The sequence below is a fragment of the Crinia signifera genome, chromosome 4, assembly GCF_055691185.1.
Source record: "Crinia signifera chromosome 4, ASM5569118v1, whole genome shotgun sequence".
Lineage (NCBI taxonomy): Eukaryota > Metazoa > Chordata > Amphibia > Anura > Myobatrachidae > Crinia > Crinia signifera.
This window is the reverse complement of record NC_139220.1, coordinates 34,818,478-34,835,036: the sequence shown is the minus strand read 5'-3', so window position 1 is coordinate 34,835,036 and position 16,559 is coordinate 34,818,478. Positions and strand designations below refer to the sequence as shown.

The window sequence follows — 16,559 nt, the reverse complement described above, 5'->3', positions numbered from 1 at the left end:
CAGGCAAACCTGGAACGTTTTCCCCATAGGATAACATGGGACCCGCTAATTCCGACCTCCACCCGGTTCCAACGGCTGCCAGTTCCCCCTCCGGCATCACAGAAGCTTGAGGTTGATCTCAGTCGAACCCAAATCGCTGGGCCTTCAATCTGATACCTGGTCCATATGGGTTCATTGGTTCTAGAGATATTGCGGGTAAACCAATTTTTTTTTTCATTTCTGAAATGACAGATTTCTCTGGAACCAAATGGCCCAGTTTCACGGGACCAAAATCATTTGAAGCCTACATGTAAATCGTCAGTTGGTTTCCGAAGATGTAGCTGGTTGTTTAAAGGGGGACGGGGGTTGTTTTCTCTCCCCCTCACACAAACAAATGCAGGGACTAGACTGGTGTAAAACGGTCCAGTCCGGGAATGTCCCTGCATGATCTTGGCGCCATATTCCCGGGTAAATCCCTGCATTTTCTGGTGTGAAAGGGGTATTATTTCAAATATCCGGGACATGCAGTGCTCTGAATACAGCCAGGCAGCCCCCTGCTCTCTGCCCAGCTGTCAATGGCTGTCATTTCTGCCCGGCAGCGGCTATCCCCCAGTTACCGCAAGCATGTATTCCCCCTTGGCAATGAGCATGTAATCCCACATGGCAATGAGCATGGAACCCCTGGCAATAAGCATGGAACCCCTGGCAATGAACATGTTGGTAAGCAACACTTAAGTAGCATCATTTTTCATAGGCATTATGGTGTTTGGCATAATACGTAATGGAGAATATGGTGTTTGGCTTAACATGTAATGGGCATTATGGTGTAAATTTTTAATTTTTTCAGCGCGCAATGCCCCTATTTATGAAGCATATTGTGCATTATCTGTTTGGTATAATATGTGTATGTTATGTGTATTTTGGCTCAATCCATGTGGCAAAATGTGTATTTTGCCTTAATCTGTGTGGCATAATGTGAATTTTGACTCAATCTGTGTGCCATAGTGTGAATTTTGGCTCAGTCAGTGTGAATTTTGGCTCATTCCATGTGGCACAATGTGTAAGAGGCAAGTACAGTATAAGGGGGTTACTATTGTATTGCATGATTTGTATAAGTGGTATATGGTGTGGTAAATTTAGGTAACCACATAAAAGGTGCTGAAATGTTGTCTACCAAGTTTCGGCTTTCAGTATTTTTTTTATGACTGGAGTGCTGCCTCGCCCTGCAAGTATCTTGGAACATCGGTATCCTGCGGGTGCACCTTTGGAGGGCACCCACCAATATATCTCCCTGCATTTTTCTTATGCCAGCCCCCTGCCTTTTCCAGGCATATATAATTAGTTGAAAGTATTTACACAAATACAGACACACCCATGAGCAGACCACCCAAACAGAACACTGGTCACGCCCCCACATTATTAGGTGCTGGCCGCAACCCCTATTATTGTGCATAATAGGCCATTGATAATTTTCAGCTCCAGGCTCATTTAGACCTTAATCTGGCTTTGGGCATCGCTGCCAGTAGAGATGGTGACTGCATATTTTTGCCGATATGAATACATAGGAAATAACAACTGCATATACATACATACATACATACATACATACATACATACATAGCATCCACCTCTGAAACAGGCTCACAGGCCCTGTGCTTCTTATGCTTCCCACAACGGGTTTTGTTTTGCTGAATGCTCTTACACACATAGGCCCTTATTCTAATTGCCACGCTCCCCTGCGTGTTCGTGTGAGCTACTGCACATGCGCGTATACCGTTATACCCATGTGCAGCCGCTTGGTGCGAGCGGGCATGGCAAACTGCTTGTTCGCCATCCCGATAGTACATTGTACTATGCCTTCTGTAGAAGAGACATTGTCATTGTTATAGGACAGTGATGGCTAACCTTGACTCCAGATGTTGTTTAACTACACATCCCAGCATGCCCTGCTAAAGTTTTGCTATTTGGCCATGCTAAAACTGATGCAGGGCATGCTGGCATGTGTAGTTCAAGAACATATGGAGTGTCAAGGTTAGCCATCACTGTTATAGGACCTATTAGTCAGTCATCAGCTGTTAACCAGTATACCCATACCTCCCAACAGTCCCGATTTTATCGGGACAGTCCCGATTGTCAGGGCCTGTCCCGCTGTCCCACCCGCGGGCGGCAGTGTCCCGCGGTGTGGGGGGGGCTGTTGGGAGTCCCCCCTGTCAGCTGCTAAGCAGCGGGGAATAAACGCTGTGCGCATGCGCACAGCGTCTATTCCCGCAGCCAGGGGGCTGGGGGCATGGCTAGAGGCTCACAGAGCCTCTGGGTCATGCCCCCATAGCGGTAAAATGGGGGCGTGGCCTCGCGGAAGAGCATGCGAGCATAGGCCACGCCCCAAATTAGGCCACGCCCCCAGAAATTTCGCCGCACCTCCGGCGCGCAGGAGCAGCATCCCGCCTGCTGGACGGCCAAAGTTGGGAGGTATGAGTATACCAGCATGGAAACGCGTACTCGGGTGGTATATATAATACAGCAGGAGGAGGCTGTGCTCCAGCAGCATCACCCAACAGCCTCTGTACCACCCATATCAGACAATTACACCCCAAACATTACATCCGGGAGCCGCTCAGGATGTACATGGCACTGTGAGGAGGCTATAGTTACATAGTTACATTGTAGGTAAGGCTGAAAAAAGACTTGCGTCCATCTAGTTCAACCTGGTATAGATATCCATTGCTGATTTGGTAGGTTCTGATATTTTACAGACAGATTATATTTCTTATTTGTACCCATGGATGTTTTTATCCAGTAAATGCTTGTCCAACTTAGCCTTGAACGCATTTAATGCATACTTGCCGACTTTGGCATACTCCTTTCCGGGAGCTTCGTTTCGGGGGCGGGGCACGGGTGATGTCATCAAGGCTGAAGCCTCAATTTGCGGGTCCGTGGGTGCGGGGAGGGGCTAAAAATGCTGCGAAATGCCGCAAATTGCATCATTTAGCCCCGCCCCCTCCCCGCGGACCCGCGAAAGTCATAGTTTTTAGACCGCGGGGAGAGGGGGAGTCGGGGCTGTAGGGTAATGCGGGAGACTTGCCCCCCTTCCCGGGGGACCCGATTTGCGGGACCCTCCCGGCCATTCCGGGAGGGTAGGCAAGTATGATTTAATGAGCCAGCCGTTACCTATGTGCCGGTACAAAGCGGTAAGCCTGGCATTACAGTCTGTGAGTGTGGGACCAGGCTTATATATAGCAGCTCACATGACATCAGCGGAAAGCTGCAGTACCGGGAGCTGGCGTTCTGACACCTCAGATGTCAGATCAAGTGTATTTTTGTGCCTTTGGTCGTGATCTACCAGCTGATTCCTCAAGATCTACTGCTAGATCATGAACTACCTTTTGGCCAGGTCTGGTGTAAGGGTTAGCTTTACTGCCTCATAGCACTGAGGTCATGGGTTCAATGCCCACCATGGGCCCGATTCAGACCAGTTCGCACAGGTCCGATTTTGTCTCTGTCCACGATGGTGGGGGTCTGCTCATTCACATACCACCAGAGCTAATACCTTCGGCAAATTATACAGTCACCGGGATGTTTGCATAATCATGGGTAGCACAATACCACCATGGCCGTAACTGTGAGGCGTTTGTATATTCCCTCCGTGCTTTCATGGGTTTCCTCCGGGTGCCCTGGTTTCCTCCCACATTCCAAATATATATTGGTAGGTTTATAGTGCCATTTATACTATATTTAGTCTTTAGATTTTTGAGACCCAAGTGCATGATTTTGCATATTTTTGGCATTAAACTGTAGTTGCCATGCTCTTGACCATTCGGGTCTGGTAAGATTTCTAGCATCTGTCTCAACCAAAGTGGCGCCCATTTTTGGTGTGGCGTTTTAAATGGATTCCATGGGGACAGCCATGAAATCTTCAGAGAGGCAGCCCCGCGGCGACGGCTCCCTCCCCCCATCCCAGTGCTTGGTCTGTGGTGGAGTTTTCACACCAATGACTGAGGTACACAATTTGGCATGCCACATTTCCCCATTTCTACATTATACAGTGAAGTCCTGGCAATCCCATACTCCATGGGACAACATGGACACCAATGAAGTGGCACACTTATGTCAACATTTACATCTGGTGACCTTTCTGTGTTGATTTTTTCTTGTGGCGATTCGCGTCACACCCCCCGCAACCCCCTCTCCCGCGATTCGCGGCACCCCCCGTGACCCCCCACCTCCCGCAATTCGCGGCAACCCCCCCGGAACCCCTGTGAACCCCGCCCTCCCGCGATTCGCGGCACCCAACCCCGCGACCCCCCCCTCCCGCAATTCGCGGCACCCCCCGTGATTCGCGGCAGCTCCAGAATTAAATTGCACATGGAAAACACTGACATGGCTATGGTCGACAATGAAAAAGGTTGACATGAGTTTTTGAAGTTTTTTTTTCATTTTTTGAATATTTTCATATTCATTCTCATGTGTCGACATGGACACCAATGAAGTGCCACACTTATGTCAACATTTACATGTGTTGAACTTTCTGTGTTGATTTTTTTCTTGTGGCGATTTGCGTCACACCCCCCCCACTCCCACGATTCACGGCACACACACACACACACACCTCCCCCGCGATTCTCGGCACCCCACCCCGTGACCCCCCTCCCGTGATTCACGGCACACCCCCGCGACCCCCCCTCCCATGATTCGCCGCAACCCCCGCCCTGTAACCCCCCCCTCCCGCGATTTGCGGCACCCACCCCCGCGACCCCCCCCTCCCGCAATTCGCGGCACCCCCCCGCGATTCGCGGCAGCTCCAGAATTAAATTGCACATGGAAAACACTGACATGGCTATGGTCGACAATGAAAAAGGTTGACATGAGTTTTTGAAGTTTTTTTTTTCATTTTTTGAATATTTTCATATTCATTCTCATGTGTCGACATGGACACCAATGAAGTGCCACACTTATGTCAACATTTACATGTGTTGACCTTTCTGTGTTGATTTTTTCTTGTGGCGATTCGCGTCACACCCCCCCCACCCCCCCGCAACCCCCACTCCCGCGATTCACGGCACACACACACACCCCCGCGATTCTCGGCACCCCACCCCGTGACCCCCCTCCCGTGATTCACGGCACACCCCACGCGACCCCCCCCTACCATGATTCGCCGCAACCCCCGCCCCCCCCCCTCCCGCGATTTGCGGCAACCCACCCCGCGACCCCCCTCCCACGATTCTCTGCAATGCCTCCCCTCCCGCTATTCGCAGCATCCACCCCCCCACAACCCCCCCTCCTGCAATTCGCGGCACCCCCCGCGACCCCCCCTCCTGCAATTCGCGGCACCCTCCGCGACCCCCCCTCCCGCGATTCGCGGACACCTAAGTTGCAATACAGGGCATCTTTCATACAATTCTAACCATATTTCTCATATACAAACGTTCACAAATTAAGGGGGCGCAGCCCCTTACGACGGTGTGAAGAGCGCCCGTAGGGCGCGATGAATCACCTAGTATATATATATATATATATACACATATATATATATATATATATGTATATGTGTATATGTATATATGTATATATGTATATATGTATATATATGTATATATATATATATATATGTATATATGTATATATATATGTATATATATATATGTATATATATATATGTATGTATGTATGTATGTATATATATATATGTATATATACACATATATATATATGTATATATATGTGTATATATATATATACACATATATATGTATATATATATATATATATATATATATATATTTTTACCCAATAGTGGTATGGCGCCAAATTAAATTATAAATGTCCAAATACACTTATTTTAAGATCCACATCCAGTGAAGTAAGTCGGAGTTATTCAGTTCCAAAATTTCTTTTATTCAGCTTCACGGGGTAGTTTTGGTAAAAACGCTTGTAGAAAGGGGTTTTCTACAAGCGTTTTTACCAAAACTACCCCGTGAAGCTGAATAAAAGAAATTTTGGAACTGAATAACTCCGACTTACTTCACTGGATGTGGATCTTAAAATAAGTGTATTTGGACATTTATAATTTAATTTGGCGCCATACCACTATTGGGTAAAAACATTGGTCTGTGGTTGTTCCCTACCCCTCGGGGAACTTAGTGGTGAGGCTGCCTTATACATAATTGTAAATTAGTATATCACGAAAACAATCTGTAAAGAGGCATAGCGCGAATTGGAATATTGGGGATACATATATATATATATATATATATATATATATATATAGACAGATAGATATTCCAGACATATGACGTATATATACGTCATGGTCGGGAGGTACTTCCCGACCGTTGACGTATATATACGTCATGGCTTTGAACTGTCACCGCGTCTATAGACGCGGTGACAGTTTGGAGATGTCTGCTGTCCCTGACAGCAGACATCCCCCCTCGCCGCCGATCGCTGCGATTGGCTGTTCAAATGTGAACAGCCAATTGCAGCGTTTTCTGTGTTACCGGCGGCTAAGCCGCTCGGTAACACAGTGATCGGTGGTGATCGGTGCTGTTAAGTACAGCACCGATCACCACCGATCGCCAGCCCCCCCCCTCCCACCCGGCAGCCCCCCCTCCCTCCCACCCGGTAGCCGAAGCGCCAGCACCCCTCCCACCCCCCACCAGTCGCAGCGCCAGCCCCCCTCCCCCACCATTCATTCCACCACCAAATATCACTCCTTCCCTTCTGAGTCCTGCCATGCACCCAACTGGTATTTTTTGGTCACATATGAGGCATTGCCGTACTCGGGAGAAATTGGGGCACAGATTTTGGGGTGCTTTGTCTCCTTCATTCCTTGTGAAAATGAAAACTTTTGAGCCAGATCTGCATTTTTGTGTAAAAAAATTTAATTTTTTACACAAAAATGCAGTACTGGCTCAAAATTTTTCGTTTTCACAAGGAATGAAGGAGACAAAGCACCCCAAAATCTGTGCCCCAATTTCTCCCGAGTACGGCAATGCCTCATATGTGACCAAAAAATACCAGTTGGGTGCATGGCAGGACTCAGAAGGGAAGGAGTGATTTTTGGTGGTGGAATGAATGGTGGGTGCTATGTCGCATTAGCAAGACCCCTGAAGCACCCATACAGTGGAACCCCCCCACAAGTGACCCCATTTTGCAAACTACACCCTTTAGGGAATTCATCAAGGGGTACAGTGTACATTTCAAACCCCCAGGGGTTTCACCAATTTTGATACAACTGAGCTGTGAAAATGAAAAATTAAATTTTTACATTTTCACAGCCCAGTTGTATCAAAATTGGTGAAACCCCTGGGGGTTTGAAATGTACACTATACCCCTAGATGAATTCCCTGAGGGGTGTAGTTTGCAAAATGGGGTCACTTGTGGGGGGGTTCCACTGTATTGGTAATGCAACATAGCACCCACCATTCATTCCACCAAAATCTGTGCTCCAAAATCCAAAAATCACTCCTTCCCTTCTGAGTCCTGCCATGCGCCCAACTGGTATTTTTTGGTCACATGTGAGGCATTGCCGTACTCGGGAGAAATTGGGGCACAGACTTTGGGGTGCTTTGTCTCCTTCATTCCTTGTGAAAATGAAAAATTTTGAGCCAGAACTGCATTTTTGTGTAAAAAAATGTAATTTTTCATTTTCACTGCCCAGTTGTATCAAAATTGGTGAAACCCCTGGGGGTTTGAAATGTACACTATACCCCTAGATGAATTCCCTGAGGGGTGTACTTTGCAAAATGGGGTGACTTGTGGGGGGGTTCCACTGTATTGGTGCAACATAGCACCCACCATTCATTCCACCAAAATCTGTGCTGCAAAATCCAAAAAACACTCCTTCCCTTCTGAGTCCTGACATGCACCCAACTGGTATTTTTTGGTCACATGTGAGGCATTGCCGTACTCGGGAGAAATTGGGGCACAGATTTTGGGGTGCTTTGTCTCCTTCATTCCTTGTGAAAATGAAAAATTTTGAGCCAGAACTGCATGTTTGTGTAAAAAAATGTAATTTTCCATTTTCACATCCCAGTTGTACCAAAATTGGTGAAACCCCTGGGGGTTTGAAATGTACACTATACCCCTAGATGAATTCCCTGAGGGGTGTAGATTGCAAAATGGGGTGACTTGTGGGGGAGGTTCCTAACTTTTAGCACTTATGGTGCCTAGAAACCTACATGGTGCCTAAAAAAAAATCTCATAAAAAGGAGGCTCCAAAATCAAGTAGGTGCTCCTTCTATTATGAAGCCTGTGGTTTGGTCAACGTGCACACTAGGGCCACATATAGGATATTTTTGAAAACAAAAGAATTGGGGGAATCAATTTTTAGTCACATTTCTCTAGTAAAATCTACTGTATTCGTTAGAAAAATGTATTAAAATTGAAACTCTGCAAAAAAAAAGAAATTTTGAAATTTCACCTACACTTTGTTTTAATTCCTGTGAAACACCTAAAGGGTTAACAAACTTCCAAAATGCTGTTTTGAATACTGTGAGGGGTGCAGTTTTTGAAATGGCATCATTTATGGGGGTGTCTCACATACAAGTCCCTCAAAGTCACATCAGAACTGAACTGGTCCCTAAAAAAATCAGTGTTTGAAATTTTCTTGAAAATTTGAGAATTTGCTATTCATATTGTAAGCCTCCTAGTGTCCAAAAAAATTAAAAGGAAGTTGAAATAATGATGGAAACATAAAGTAGACATATGGTCTATGTTAGTTATTAACTATTTTGAGTGGTATGATTATTTGTCTCACAAGCAGAAAATTTAACATTTTGCAAATTGCTAAATTTTCCATTTTTTCACGATATTTTGGTATTTTTCACAAAAAAACACAGACTGTATCGACCCAAATTTACCACTAACTTGAAGTACAATGTGTCACGAGAAAACAATCTCAAAATCACTAGGATAAGTAAAAGCAAAAAAAAGTTATCCCCACTTAAGTGAGACATGTCAGATTTGAAAAAAAGGGCTCTGTCATGAAGGCACAAACTGGCTCTGTCATGAAGGGGTTAAACTAAAAAAATCAAAATCAATTGTTCTCTTCTTTTTTGTGTGTACTGCACCCCAATACACCATACTGATACTGTCTGAAGTTATGTGTGTTAATAACCAGCCATCTTGATGCAGACTTTGGCCTGAATTGAATGAAAACTATAATGTGAGCTGTAAAGTGGTCAAATTTGTCTGGAAAGGGCTGGAAATTAATGTTATTGCGGTTAATATTCATCTAGGGACAAAAATACCCTGCAAAAAATATGCGATTTGGGCATTTCTTTTTCTATTTCTATCCAAATCTTCAGCCCCGGCGCTCATCTCTAACTATTTCAGGGGCAGGAAATGTAACAAAGCAATGAAGAAGGCAAGTCCGATGCTTGGTTACATAGGGAGAGGTATCAGCAGTAGAAAGAAAGAAAGAAGAAATAATGCCACTGTATAGGTCATTGGTATGGCCTCATCTAGAGTACTGTGTTCAGTTCTGGAGGCCATATCTCCAGAAGGATATAAATACATTAGAGACTGTACAAAGAATGGCAACTAAAGTGGTGCATGGCCTACATCACAAAATGTACCAGGAAAGACTAAAAGATCTTAATATGTATAGTTTAGAGCAGAGAAGGGAAAGGGGGGACATGATAGAAATCTTCAAATATATCAAAGGTTTTTACAAGTTACAGGTGGAAGACATTCTTCACAGGAAGAGAAGCAGCCGAACACGAGGACATGCACTGAAACTAGAGGGAGGAAGATTCAGGGGAAATGTGAGGAAGAATTACTTCACAGAAAGAGTAGTAGATAAGTGGAATAGCCTCCCATCCAGGGCCGGATTAACAATGGAGCTGATGGAGCTACAGCTCCAGGCCCATTCTCCAAATAGGCCCGTTCTGTAGCTGAGGGCCAGAGCTTTCCAACGAGCCCAGCCCCGTGTCGGTAGCCCCCCGGGAACCGGAGATACCGACAGGCAAACCTGGAACGTTTTCCCCATAGGATAACATGGGACCCGCTAATTCCGACCTCCACCCGGTTCCAACGGCTGCCAGTTCCCCCTCCGGCATCACAGAAGCTTGAGGTTGATCTCAGTCGAACCCAAATCGCTGGGCCTTCAATCTGATACCTGGTCCATATGGGTTCATTGGTTCTAGAGATATTGCGGGTAAACCAATTTTTTTTCATTTCTGAAATGTAATTTCATGGCTGTTCATGTTGTTTGACAGATTTCTCTGGAACCAAATGGCCCAGTTTCACGGGACCAAAATCATTTGAAGCCTACATGTAAATCGTCAGTTGGTTTCCGAAGATGTAGCTGGTTGTTTAAAGGGGGACGGGGGTTGTTTTCTCTTCCCCTCACACAAAAAAAATGCAGGGACTAGACTGGTGTAAAACGGTCCAGTCCGGGAATGTCCCTGCATGATCTTGGCGCCATATTCCCGGGTAAATCCCTGCATTTTCTGGTGTGAAAGGGGTATTATTTCAAATATCCGGGACATGCAGTGCTCTGAATACAGCCAGGCAGCCCCCTGCTCTCTGCCCAGCTGTCAATGGCTGTCATTTCTGCCCGGCAGCGGCTATCCCCCAGTTACCGCAAGCATGTATTCCCCCTTGGCAATGAGCATGTAATCCCACATGGCAATGAGCATGGAACCCCTGGCAATAAGCATGGAACCCCTGACAATGAACATGTTGGTAAGCAACACTTAAGTAGCATCATTTTTCAAAGGCATTATGGTGTTTGGCATAATACGTAATGGAGAATACGGTGTTTGGCTTAACATGTAATGGGCATTATGGTGTAAATTTTTAATGCGCGCCTTCAGCACGCAATGCCCCTATTTATGAAGCATATTGTGCATTATTGCTCAATCTGTTTGGTATAATATGTGTATGTTATGTGTATTTTGGCTCAATCCATGTGGCAAAATGTGTATTTTGCCTTAATCTGTGTGGCATAATGTGAATTTTGACTCAATCTGTGTGCCATAGTGTGAATTTTGGCTCAGTCAGTGTGAATTTTGGCTCATTCCATGTGGCACAATGTGTAAGAGGCAAGTACAGTATAAGGGGGTTACTATTGTATTGCATGATTTGTATAAGTGGTATATGGTGTGGTAAATTTAGGTAGCCACATAAAAGGTGCTGAAATGTTGTCTACCAAGTTTCGGCTTTCAGTATTTTTTTTATGACTGGAATGCTGCCTCGCCCTGCAAGTATCTTGGAACATCGGTATCCTGCGGGTGCACCTTTGGAGGGCACCCACCAATATATCTCCCTGCATTTTTCTTATGCCAGCCCCCTGCCTTTTCCAGGCATATATAATTAGTTGAAAGTATTTACACAAATACAGACACACCCATGAGCAGACCACCCAAACAGAACACTGGTCACGCCCCCACATTATTAGGTGCTGGCCGCAACCCCTATTATTGTGCATAATAGGCCCTTGATAATTTTCAGCTCCAGGCTCATTTAGACCTTAATCTGGCTCTGCTCCCATCAGAGGTGGTAGAGGCAAATACAGTAGTACAATTTAAACATGCTTAGGATGGGCATGTTTATCATTACAAAGAAATAAGGATCAAATATGGTTTAAGGTAACATGTTTATAAAAGGGGCAGACTAGATGGGCCAAGTGGTTCTTATTTTCTGTCACATTCTATGTTTCTATGTAGTAAAATGTACTACATCATAGGGATACAACAGCTTCTCCTTAAGGGGAATATTTATCAAACATGGGGCCAAATGTATTAAGCCTTAAATGATAAAGTGGAGGGTGATAAACAACCAGCCAATCAGCTCATAACTGCCGGTTTTCCAACCAAGCCTGTAACATAGGAGTTACATGGCACTTTATCATTCTTTGGAGAGAGATAATGCACCAACCAATTGGAGTCCAAATTTTATTTTATTGGCTTTTTTTTTATAAATCAAATTTGGAGAAGCATTTATCATGTACACTTGACTATGTGCTCCTGATATATATATATATATATATATATATATATATATATATATATATATATATATATATATATATATATATATATATATATATATATGACAAATAGGTTAAACTTTGAAAAAAGCTTTTTTTTATCTAACCCAGTCTACTAAATAAGAGGCAGAAGCTGATCGGTTGCTATGTCTTTGCTCAGCGGCTCCTTTGTGGTCCCCCCGCAGGCTGAGTTGAGCTGCAGTAACAAATTTAAAGAATCTGGGGGGTTTTCATTTACAAACCAGAGCAGCAGGAGACTTGAGAGTGAACTGGAAGGGAGGTTAGGCAGTGGCGACTCCAGAGGGGGGGGGGGGGGAGCTGCAGCACAGTTCAAAATTCAGTAGGGGAGTCACACCCACTGCCACCAACTGCCATTCTAAACTGACTCATTGGCAGTGGGTGTGGCTCCCCTATGAATTTTGAACTGTGCTGCCTGTAGTACCTCCTCTGGAGCCACCAATGAGGGTAAGTGACTTGTAGTAGGCACTACAGGCTCTGCACGGTTACTGCAACTGGGAAGTCTCTGAGGAGCGTCCATCACCTGGAAGTGAGGAAAGCTGTGTGGTCAAGGCGAGTAGAGAGAGTCAGAGGTCAGGCTCCTGCTGAGCTTTGGCAGGTTGTAGAGAACACCAGCTGTTACTTCAAGCTGCACTATGTATGGCGGCAGTCAGTACTATTTTTCTGGAAAAATAGGTCCAGGAACTCCAGGTCTGGGGGCGGATCAATTAAATAAAAAATAATATATATAATAAAGAGAGGGAGGGAGAGATAGATGTATATATTGTATTTAGAAACAAAGGCACTCACAGGTGACTTTAAAATAAAACGTATCTTATGGAAAGTACATTTTTAGTTCCTGATGATGTCATATTTAATTAGAGGTTCAGAAACTGAGTTCCTGCTGGTTCCTGCTAAAAAATTGCACTGGCGGCAGTGCAGGAGCACCCCTCCTACCTCACATAAGCAGCGCCGGCTGAACCCGGTTTTGCCCATAGCGACCAATCAGATTGACTTGAGCTATCGAGTGAATCTGATTTCCACATCTCTTTAGGACAGTTTGATACATTTCTCCCATGACCACTTCAGCCGTCAAGTGCTATTGGTATGAACTTTTGGCAGAATGTCACCGATACCCAGTGACTGACTTAGAGCTTCAGCAGTTCTATCCTAGCTCATGCGCTCCTATGGCCTGACCAAATGGAAAAAATGACCAGAACACTTTTTCAAATCGTGCCTAGAAGCGACAGAAAGGTCCGTTTCCTGAGCAGTCAGGCAATAAAATCCCAAGAATCTTTCTATTCTCCATCCAGAAAAAAAAAACCTCATCTCTGCAAGAGTTGTTTTCCTGGAACAAAGGTGGATAATAAAATGGGATGAGATGATGGCTGGAGTGCTTCTGACTGGAAAAGCAGATGGTCTTTGGTAGCACTACAGCAGGAAGAGAGCCAGTGCTTCTGTTCTTCACACCCCGACAGAACATTTTGGGCTAAAATTTAGTAAATGCAGAAAGCATTTCGGGCCAGATGCACTAAGCTTCAAAAGTGATAAAATGGAGAGCAGGGTTGCCGACCCTCCCGGAATTTCCGGGAGTCTCCCGAAAATCGGGTCCCCCCTCCCGGCTCCCGGAAGGGAGGGCAACCCTCCCGGATTCAGGGGGCACCCCCGCTGTCCCCCGGAACGCGGCATTAAAATGCCGCAATCCTCGGGTCTCAGAGGAGGGGGCGGAGCTAAAATGACACAATGGTGTCATTTTAGCCCCGCCCCCTCCACGGAGATCCGTAAATTTACTGGTTTAGCATCATGGGGGCGGGGCTTAGTGATGTCGCGCTTAAGCCCCGCTCCCCTAAACGGCTGCTAAAACTCTCCTCTCCGGGCTTCTCCCGGAGAGGAGAATAACAAAGTCGGCAACCCTGATGGAGAGCGATAAACAACCAACCAATCAGCTCCTGCCTGACATTTTTCAAACACAGTCTGTGACATGGCAGGTAGGAGCTGATTGGCTGGCTGTTTATCACTCTCAATTTTATCCCTTTTGAGGCTTAGTACATCTGGCCCTTCATCTCTTCAGACAAATGCAATATTGAATTGGTAGTTTGGTATACACCGCATCCACTTGCAGCGAGTTGGATATGGGTCATAGGGTCGACATGGCTTAGATCGACACCTGAAATACGCTGACATGGCGAAGTCGGCTAAAAAACGTATGAAAAACGCATATCGACCTTTTGACTGTCGACCGTCCCATTGTCGACCTAATGTTTGTGTCGACCTTCCAACCCTTTCAACCTTTAGCCATGTCAACCCTTTTCAGCCCCCTGTTGACCTTCAGTAATTGACCTAATGCCCGCTCCTGCAACATAGCACGCCGTCGCCGGCTGGATTACAGGCCGAGCGAACTACTTTCCACAGACTCATACCAGGGAAAGTGGTTCAACCCAGAGGCAGAACTCTGGGAGGCAATGGAGTCATCTGCCGCCGGGCTCCTGCTCCCAAGGGGGCACCTCTCCTCCCCTTAAAGTTTGAATCAGTTAATTGAAAGCAGTTGATATTTTTAATGTGGCTGACTCCCCTTCTAACAGCATTTTTGCAAGTGTCATACCCTGTATTAGATAGATTCCATGACCTTCCTGGAGACAGGCACCTTACTGATTGAGCTATTTGGGTGGGCACCAATACTTATCTTGCCTCCGGGCAACTGGGATGAACTTTCGCCACTGGTTCACCCCCTCCGTGAAAATCGTAGGGTCAGGTAAAAATCGCTCAGTATGTATGCATTGAGCGATTTATCAGCCACCGATTATCATAACGTACCTTGGACGAGATGTACTAAGCCTTGAAAAGTTATAAAATGGAGAGTGATAAACCACCAACCAATCAGCTCCTACCTGTCTTTTTTTATACACAGTCTGTAACCTGGCAGATAGAAGCTGTTGGCTGGTGGTTTAGCACTCTCCATTTTATCACTTTTCAAGCTTAGTACATCTCGTCCCTTAAAACTTCGCTGGCAACTTTCCTTATTTCCAATTTTTACAAAAATGCTACAGAAGACTCCATTGCAGAACCCTTTCATACACGTATCCTTACATTTCTTAATTCCAGTTAAGAAAGAGCAACGATGATTTTGGACACTGTCTTCTTAAGACTACAGAATGAAATATGTATGACAAGTCAGCTAATGAGATCACAGCCACCTCCAGCGGTGACACACGCCTGTCTACGCTTCACGGAAATAGTGAGTTTATTATCGGTTGGTGGCCAGGAAATGTGTCTGAGTGAACATGGGCCCTCATTCTGATTGCCTCGAAACGGAGAGAATTCAGCCCCGTTCTGATGTTTGGGGCACTGCGCATGGTATATTACGCGCATGTGCAGCTCCGCTTTGAGAATACCTATCGATTGATTTCTCCTGCTGCGGAGACATGCGAGGGAATGTGTTTTTATTACACATCCCCTCGCCAGTGGCGTAGCTTCAAATACTGCGCCCCCCGCCAAAGGTTTCTGGTGCCCCGCCCGCCACCCACCACATATATACTTACATACTCTGGAGTCCGGTTGTCAGCGATGCGGGTGGGAGCTGGGATGTCATCGGTGCGGTTGGGAGCTGGGATGCCTGTCAGCGCTGCGTTGGTCCCGGCTCCCTTTCCCGGCTTCATTCTGATGATATGAAGAACGGACCATAACAAAATGTCCGCCCCCATACAGCAGACAGTTTCAGAGAACTGTCTGCTATATGGGGGCGGACATTTTATGATGGTCTGTTCTTCATATCATCAGAATGAAGCCGGGACGGGAGCCGGGACCACCGCAGCGCTGACAGGCATCCTAGCTCCCAACTGCACCGCTATTACAATAGCACGGCAGCCCCCCCCGATGCCCGCACTTACACTGCGCCTCCCTGGGACCGCGGGGGCTGCGGTGCTATTGTTATGCCACTGCCCCCCGCATGTTAAAGACATGGGCATAGCTGAGCTGGCAGAAAGACTTCCTATTGGAAGCCATATCTGCCGATCACAGCCCAGCAGTGATTAGCAGATAGTGCTTCCAATCGGAAGCGTCTGCAATCACTCTGCTTACTGGCGATGGCTAATTTTTACTGGAGGGGCTTCCGCCCTGCAGCCCCTAGGTAAAAACTGCCACTGGCTGTACCCTGTTTCTCTAGTGTTAAATGGTAAATGGGGTTATCTCATCGCTCCAAGATCTATAAAGGCTCATTCCACTGACTAATCCATGTAACGTTACATTTCAGTTTGCCAAGTCCATTATTTATTATTAACAGTTTCTTATATAGCGCACACGTATTCCGCAGCGCTTTATAGAGAATATTTGAACATTCACATCAGTCCCTGCCCCAGTGGAGCTTACAATCTACATTCCCTACCACATGTACACGCGCACACAGACATTCTAGAGTTAATTTTGTTGGAAGCCAATTGACCTACCAGTATATTTTTGGATTGTTGAAGGAAACCGGAGTACCCGGAGGAAACCCACACAAGTACTGGGAGAAAATACAAACTCCGCACAGTTAGGGCCGTGGTGGGAATCGAAACCATTACCTCAGTGCTGTGAGGCAGTAATGCTTTAC

At 45.9% G+C, this 16,559-nt stretch overlaps 2 long non-coding RNA genes across 2 annotated transcripts in view; one reads left to right on the top strand and one right to left on the bottom strand.

Annotated features, from left to right (window-relative positions):
* The window catches only part of LOC146073941 (uncharacterized), a 66,358-nt gene extending 51,173 nt beyond the window's left edge, over positions 1 to 15,185 (top strand). The window contains exon 3 of the long non-coding RNA XR_014473345.1: positions 15,074 to 15,185. This is a non-coding gene — a long non-coding RNA (uncharacterized LOC146073941). The remainder of the gene's footprint in view (positions 1 to 15,073) is intronic.
* The window catches only part of LOC146073940 (uncharacterized), a 227,882-nt gene that overhangs the window by 1,958 nt on the left and 209,365 nt on the right, over positions 1 to 16,559 (bottom strand). The window lies entirely within an intron of this gene.